This window comes from Panulirus ornatus, chromosome 67 (assembly GCF_036320965.1).
Source record: "Panulirus ornatus isolate Po-2019 chromosome 67, ASM3632096v1, whole genome shotgun sequence".
NCBI classification, from domain to species: domain Eukaryota; kingdom Metazoa; phylum Arthropoda; class Malacostraca; order Decapoda; family Palinuridae; genus Panulirus; species Panulirus ornatus.
Genome location: NC_092290.1, coordinates 14,676,313 through 14,683,812, shown reverse-complemented (window position 1 = coordinate 14,683,812; position 7,500 = coordinate 14,676,313).

Here is a 7,500-nt window from a genome sequence, read left to right as displayed (position 1 = left end):
CACCTCACCATGAGTCATACATACATTAAATACCTTAACCAACCAGTCAACCAATACAGTCACCCCCTTTTTTTAAAAATGCCACTGCAATAAACCATCAAACCTGCTGCAAAGTTATTAGGACATAGGGTTGAGGGTAAGTCAATGGGAGGTGAGTTGAATGGAAAAAACTGGAGAAGTGAAGTGGTTTTAGATATCTGGGAGGGATCTTGGCAGCTGGAATGAAACCATGAAAGCGAAGTGGATCATAGGGTGGGGGAAGGGGCGAAAATTCGGGGGGCCTTGAAAATGTGTGGAAGTCCGAGAACCTTATCTCGTAAAGCAAAAATGGGTATGTTTGAAGGAAGAGGTTCCAACAATGTTTTATGGTTGCGAGGCGTGGGCTATGGATAAGAGTTTTTTTTTGTTTGTTTGCCAGGAGGATGGATGTGCTGGAAATGAGACTTGCGGAAAATGTGTTGGTGGTGAGTGGATTGATCGAGTAAGTAACGTAAGGGTAAGAGAGATGTGTGGAAATAAAAAGAGCGTGGTTGAGAGAGCAGAAGAGGGTGTTTTGAAATGGTTTGGGCACATGGAGAGAATGAGTGAGGAAAGATTGACCAAGAGGATATATGTGTCGGAGGTGGAAGGAACGAGGAGAAGTGGGAGACCAAATTGGAGGTGGAAAGATGGAGTGAAAAAGATTTTGTATGATCGGGGCCTGAACATGCAAGAGGGTGAAAGGAGGGCAAGGAATAGAGTGAATTGGATCGATGTGGTATACCGGGGTTGACGTGCTGTCAGTGGATTGAATCAGGGCATGTGAAGCGTGTGGGGTAAACCATTGAAAGCTGTGTAGGTATGTATAGTTGCGTGTGTGGACGTATGTATAAACATGTGTATGGGGGTGGGTTGGGCCATTTCTTTCGTCTGTTTCCTTGCGCTACCTCGCAAACGCGGGAGACAGCGACAATATATATATATATATATATATATATATATATATATATATATATATATATATATATATATATATATATATATATATATATATATATATTTATATATATATATATATATATATATATATATATATATATATATATATATATATATATATATATATATATATATATATATATGATATACTCTTTCTTCTTTCACACACTTTACCAAACTCAGTCACCAGCTTCTGCAGTTTCTCACATGAATCAGCCACCAGCGCTGTATCATCAGCGAACAACAACTGACTCACTTCCCAAGCTCTCTCATCCCCAACAGACTTCATACTTGCCCCTCTTTCCAAAACTCTTGCATTCACCTCCCTAACAACCCCATCCATAAACAAATTAAACAACCATGGAGACATCACACACCCCTGCCGCAAACCTACATTCACTGAGAACCAATCACTTTACTCTCTTCCTACACGTACACATGCCTTACATCCTCGATAAAAACTTTTCACTGCTTCTAACAACTTGCCTCCCACACCATATATTCTTAATACCTTCCACAGAGCATCTCTATCAACTCTATCATATGCCTTCTCCAGATCCATAAATGCTACATACAAATCCATTTGCTTTTCTAAGTATTTCTCACATACATTCTTCAAAGCAAACACCTGATCCACACATCCTCTACCACTTCTGAAACCGCACTGCTCTTCCCCAATCTGATGCTCTGTACATGCCTTCACCCTCTCAATCAATACCCTCCCATATAATTTACCAGGAATACTCAACAAACTTATACCTCTGTAATTTGAGCACTCACTCTTATCCCCTTTGCCTTTGTACAATGGCACTATGCACGCATTCCGCCAATCCTCAGGCACCTCACCATGAGTCATACATACATTAAATAACCTTACCAACCAGTCAACAATACAGTCACCCCCTTTTTTAATAAATTCCACTGCAATACCATCCAAACCTGCTGCAAGGTTATTAGGTACATTAGGGTTGAGGGTCAAGTCAATTGGGAGGTGAGTTTGAATGGAGAAAAACTGGAGGAAGTGAAGTGTTTTAGATATCTGGGAGTGGATCTGGCAGCGGATGAAACCATGGAAGCGGAAGTGGATCATAGGGTGGGGGAGGGGGCGAAAATTCTGGGGGCCTTGAAGAATGTGTGGAAGTCGAGAACATTATCTCGGAAAGCAAAAATGGGTATGTTTGAAGGAATAGTGGTTCCAACAATGTTTTATGGTTGCGAGGCGTGGGCTATGGATAGAGTTGTGCGCAGGAGGATGGATGTGCTGGAAATGAGATGTTTGAGGACAATGTGTGGTGTGAGGTGGTTTGATCGAGTAAGTAACGTAAGGGTAAGAGAGATGTGTGGAAATAAAAGGAGCGCGGTTGAGAGAGCAGAAGAGGGTGTTTTGAAATGGTTTGGGCACATGGAGAGAATGAGTGAGGAAAGATTGACCAAGAGGATATATGTGTCGGAGGTGGAGGGAACGAGGAGAAGAGGGAGACCAAATTGGAGGTGGAAAGATGGAGTGAAAAAGATTTTGTGTGATCGGGGCCTGAACATGCAGGAGGGTGAAAGGAGGGCAAGGAATAGAGTGAATTGGAGCGATGTGGTATACCGGGGTTGACGTGCTGTCAGTGGATTGAATTAAGGCATGTGAAGAGTCTGGGGTAAACCATGGAAAGCTGTGTAGGTATGTATATTTGCGTGTGTGGACGTATGTATGTACATGTGTATGGGGGTGGGTTGGGTCATTTCTTTCGTCTGTTTCCTTGCGCTACCTCGCAAACGTGGGAGACAGCGACAAAGCAAAAAAAAAAAAAAAAAAAATATATGATATATAACTTGGTGAGTTATACCATCAATGATAATGGTGGAAGAAAATATATATTTTGGGGCGAAAACCTTTACTTTTGGACAGAACAAACAATTATATGATGTATAAGGAGTCAAAACAAACCCTTAATAGAGAATAAGAAGTGTTCATACCTGGGAGTCAGTCATAATGCCATCTAATGAGAAAACCTAGGTTCAAGTGGTAGGGAGATTTTTGGAGATACAAATTCTTAGAATGAGCGTAGGTCAACACCTGTACCAGCGGAATACACAGGATATTGGACCCAGTAGCATGGAGGTGGTAGCCATCAGTCATCATGCAGCGCCCGAACATGAATTTCTGGTCAACGAAGAAATCATAAAGTATAAAAGATCTAGGGAATTTTAACTTCGTTCCAATAGAACACATATCCTCAAACTCATCATCAGTAAGCTCTGGACTGCAAATACGTAATGACCTAATTCGGGAAAAAAATAATTTTATAGGGTTGAACCCAAAACCCCCCTTGACACCAAGAACCTTTTAGTTGTTCCTTATAATGATAATCTTATTTTACTTCCCATGTTGTTTAAATCCTTCAATGTAAATGTCGTCTTCAGCAACAACAATATTATAAAGAATATCTTAACCAGGAACTCACCAGAAAGTTCTGCAGGATGAATTTAGAGAGTACCATGCAGAAATTGTGATCAGTTTTATGTCGGGCAGACTGGTACGGGTCTTTCTGTTAGATTTAAGCAAGATAGATATAGTATAAGAACAGGACAAGAATCAGATGCCTTGTTTAATCATGTTGAAAACTGTGATCATTGTATTGAATGAAGTAAAGCCATCTCAGTTATAAACTCTAACTCTTGTACCATGAGAAATATCATTCAATCTTCTCTCATCAAATTATACAAGGAATTGCAACATCAATATTAGTAAAGGTCTATGCAAATTGGATAGTTTTATTGTTGGTAGAATTTGTAAACAGTTCCCCTTTTTTCTCCAAATAAAAAGTTTATGGTATGCCTGTTGCCAAACTCGAACGCACCCGACCTCCATTCAGGTCGTAACTTGTTTACCAAATGACGTCCTACATACGTCTCTTTGTTGTTTATCAACTAACTGTTATATTTCTTTTTTGTATTTCCCCTGATGATGTGATTATTACACGAAAGTGCACTTGTGAACTTAATTTGTTTCATTCCATATATGTAATTCTTTGAAACAAAATTATTAAAGGCTTACCTTCTAACTCAATTTGGTTTAGGTCTGAGGATGATATTCTTTGTCTTTGGCCAACAAATGGATATCTAAAACATTTCTCCCCTTACTTAAGAATTTTACCTTCCATCAAATTTATTGTAGGAAATGAAAATGATGGTATGTTTACATTTTTAGATTACATGGAAACAAGTTTAAGTTTAGCATATACAAAAAACCTACTAATGTATACCAATATATCCATTATTACTCAGCTCAACATGACAGAGTTAAATTATTATCATTCCAGTTTATGTTCCTTAAGGCATTACGTATTTGCAGTCCAGAGTTTATTGATGATGAGTTTGAGAAGATATATTCTCTTGCATCCAAGTTAAAGCATCCTAGATCTTTCATTGATAATCTCTTAATCTGGCAAAGAAATCATTTTATAGAGTTGAACCCAAACCTCCCCTTGAAACCAAGAACCTTCTGGTTCTTCCTTTTGATAATAGTTTCATTTTACTTCTCATTTACTTTAATCTTTCATTGTAAATGTTGGCTTCAGCAGGGGTAATATTATAGATGATATCTTAATCAGGAACTCACCAGGTATTCGCAATCACCAGTCCTTTTTCAGCACACAGATTTACAAGCTCTTCATCATTTCCATTTACAACACTGAACACCCAATGCACACCAACTACACCCTCAACTGCCACATTACTCACCTTTGCATCAAAATCACCCATTATTATAACCCGGTCTCGTGTATCAAAGGTTCTAACAGATTCTATCAACAATGAAGTTATCCATATTGTATAGACCTTCACTAATATTAAGGTTACAATTCTTCGTGTATTTGATAATAGAAGATTCAGTGATATTTCTCGTCGTACTTGAGTTAGATGGCATTACTCCAGTCAATACAATGATCATAGTTCTTATCGTGATTAAACTAGGCATTTGATTCTTATCCTGTTCTCATACTATATTCATGTTGCTTAAATCTAACAGAAAGATCTTTACCGGTCTGCTCAACATAAAACTTATCAAAATTTCTACATGGCAACTACATGGCACCCAGGAGAATTTTCTGGTGAGTTATTGATTAAGACGTGAGTCCCCGTGGACTCATTGGTATGTACTTGATCACGCGCAAAATTGTGATCCTTTCCAATATATACATTTTATCCTTGGGGAAACGAGAGAAAGAATATTTCCCACGTATTCCCTGCGTGTGATAGAGGGCGACAAAAAGGGGAGGGAGCGGGGAGCTGGAAATACTCCTCTCTCGTTTTTTAACTTTCCAGAAGGAATAGAGAAGGGGCCAAGTGAGGATATTTCCTCAAAAGGCTCAGTTATTTGTTCTTAACGCTACCTCGTTAACGCAAGAAATGGTGAATGATATAAAAGGAATATATGGTTGTTTAATATGTTTATGGATGAAGTTGTTTGGGATGTGAATGCAAATATTTTGGAAAGAGGGGCAAGTATACAGTCTGTTGTGGAGGAGAGGGCTCAGAAAGTGGGTCAGTTGTTGTTCCCTGATAATACAGCGCTGGTGGTTGAATCAGGTGAAAAACTGAAGAGGTTGGTGACTAAGTTTAGTAAAGTGTGTGAAAAAAGAAAGCTGAGAATTGTGAATAAGAGCAAAGTTATTAGGTTCAGTAGGGTTGACGGGCAAGTAAAGTGGGGAGAAAGTTTGAATGGAGAAAAACTGGGGGAAGTCAAGTTTTTTTAGATATCTGGGAGTGGACTTAGCAGCGGATGGAACCATGGAAGTGGAAGTGAGTCACAGGGTGCGGGAGGGGGCGAACGTTCAAGAAGCGTTGAAAAGTGTGTGGAAGGCGGGAACTTTATCTCGGAGAGAAAAAAGGGGACATTTGGAGGAATCGAGGCTCCATCAATGTTATATGGTTGCGAGGCGTGGGCTATAGATAGAGTTATGCGGAGGATGGTGGATGTGTTGGAAATGAAATGTTTGAAGACTATATGTGGTGTGAGGTGGTTTGATCAAGTAAGTAATAAAAGGGTAAGAGAGATGTGTGTTAATAAAAAAAAGTATGGTTGAGAGAGCAGAAGAGGGTGTATTGAAATGGTTTGGTCACATGGAGAGAATAAGTGAGGAGAGAATAAGTGTCAGAGGTAGAAGTGGAACACCAAATTGGAGGTGGAAGGATGAAGTGAGAGGTTTTGAGCGATCGGGGACTGAACATACAGGAGGATGAAGGGCGTGCAAGAAATAGATTGAATTGGAACGATGTGGTTTACTGGGGTGGACGTGCTGTCAATGGATTGAACCAGGGTATGTGAAGCGTCTAGGGTAAACAATGGAAAGCTTTGTGGAGTCTAGAAGTGCAAAGGAAGCTGCACTTTCGGTACATTACACCCCCTCCCCCCCGCAACCGACGAGAATGGATGAAGGCAGCAAGTACGGATATGTACATGAGTATATATGGATATATCTATGTATGTATATGTATGTATACGTTGAACTATATAGGTATGTATACGTGCGTGTGTGGGCACTTATATACATATACATTCCTCTGAGTCCACGGGGAAAATGAAACACGAAAAGTTCCCAAGTGCACTTTCGTGTAGTAGTCACATCATCAAGAGAAACACAAGAGAGGAATATAAGTCAGTTGATATACATAGAAGAGACGAAGCTAGGACGCCATTTGGTAAACATGTGATTGTCCAAAACATACAATGAGCGTTCATAAACTTATCATTTTACAAATCTTATCAACAATAGAGTTATCTAATTTGTACAGACCATCACTAATATTAAGATTATAATTCTTTGTGTATTTGATAATTCTCTTGGTAATAGAGTTAGAGTTAACAACTGAGATGGCGTTACTCCAGTCAATACAATGAATATAGTTTTTAACATGATTAAACAAGGCATTTGATTCTTGTCCAGTTCTTATACTATATTTATGTTGCTTAAGTCTAACAGAAAGATCCTTACCAGTCTGACCAACATAAAATTTATCACAGTTTCCACAAGGAACTTTATAGATGCAACCAAGAGAATTTTCTGGTGAATTCCTGATTAAGATATTCTTTATGGTATTATTGTTGCTAAAGGCAACATTTACATTAAAGGATTTAAGCAACATGGGAAGCAAAGTGAAATTATTATCAAAAGGGAGAACTAAAAGATTCTTGGTGTCAATGGGAGGTTTGGGCTCAACTCTATAAAATGATTTCTTTGCTAACTTAAGGGATTTATCAATGAAAGATCTAGGGTACTTTAACTTAGATCCAATAGAATATATCTTCTCAAACTCATCATCAATAAACTCTGGACTGCAAATACGTAATGCTCTATGGAACATAGATTGAAATGATGATAATTTAACTCTGTCATGTTGAGATGAGTAATAATGGATATATGAGCATACATTGGTGGGTTTTCTGTATATGCTAAACTTAAACTTGTTTCCTTGTCCATGACTCATGCAATCTAAAAATGGTAATATACCATTATTTTCATTTTCTACAGT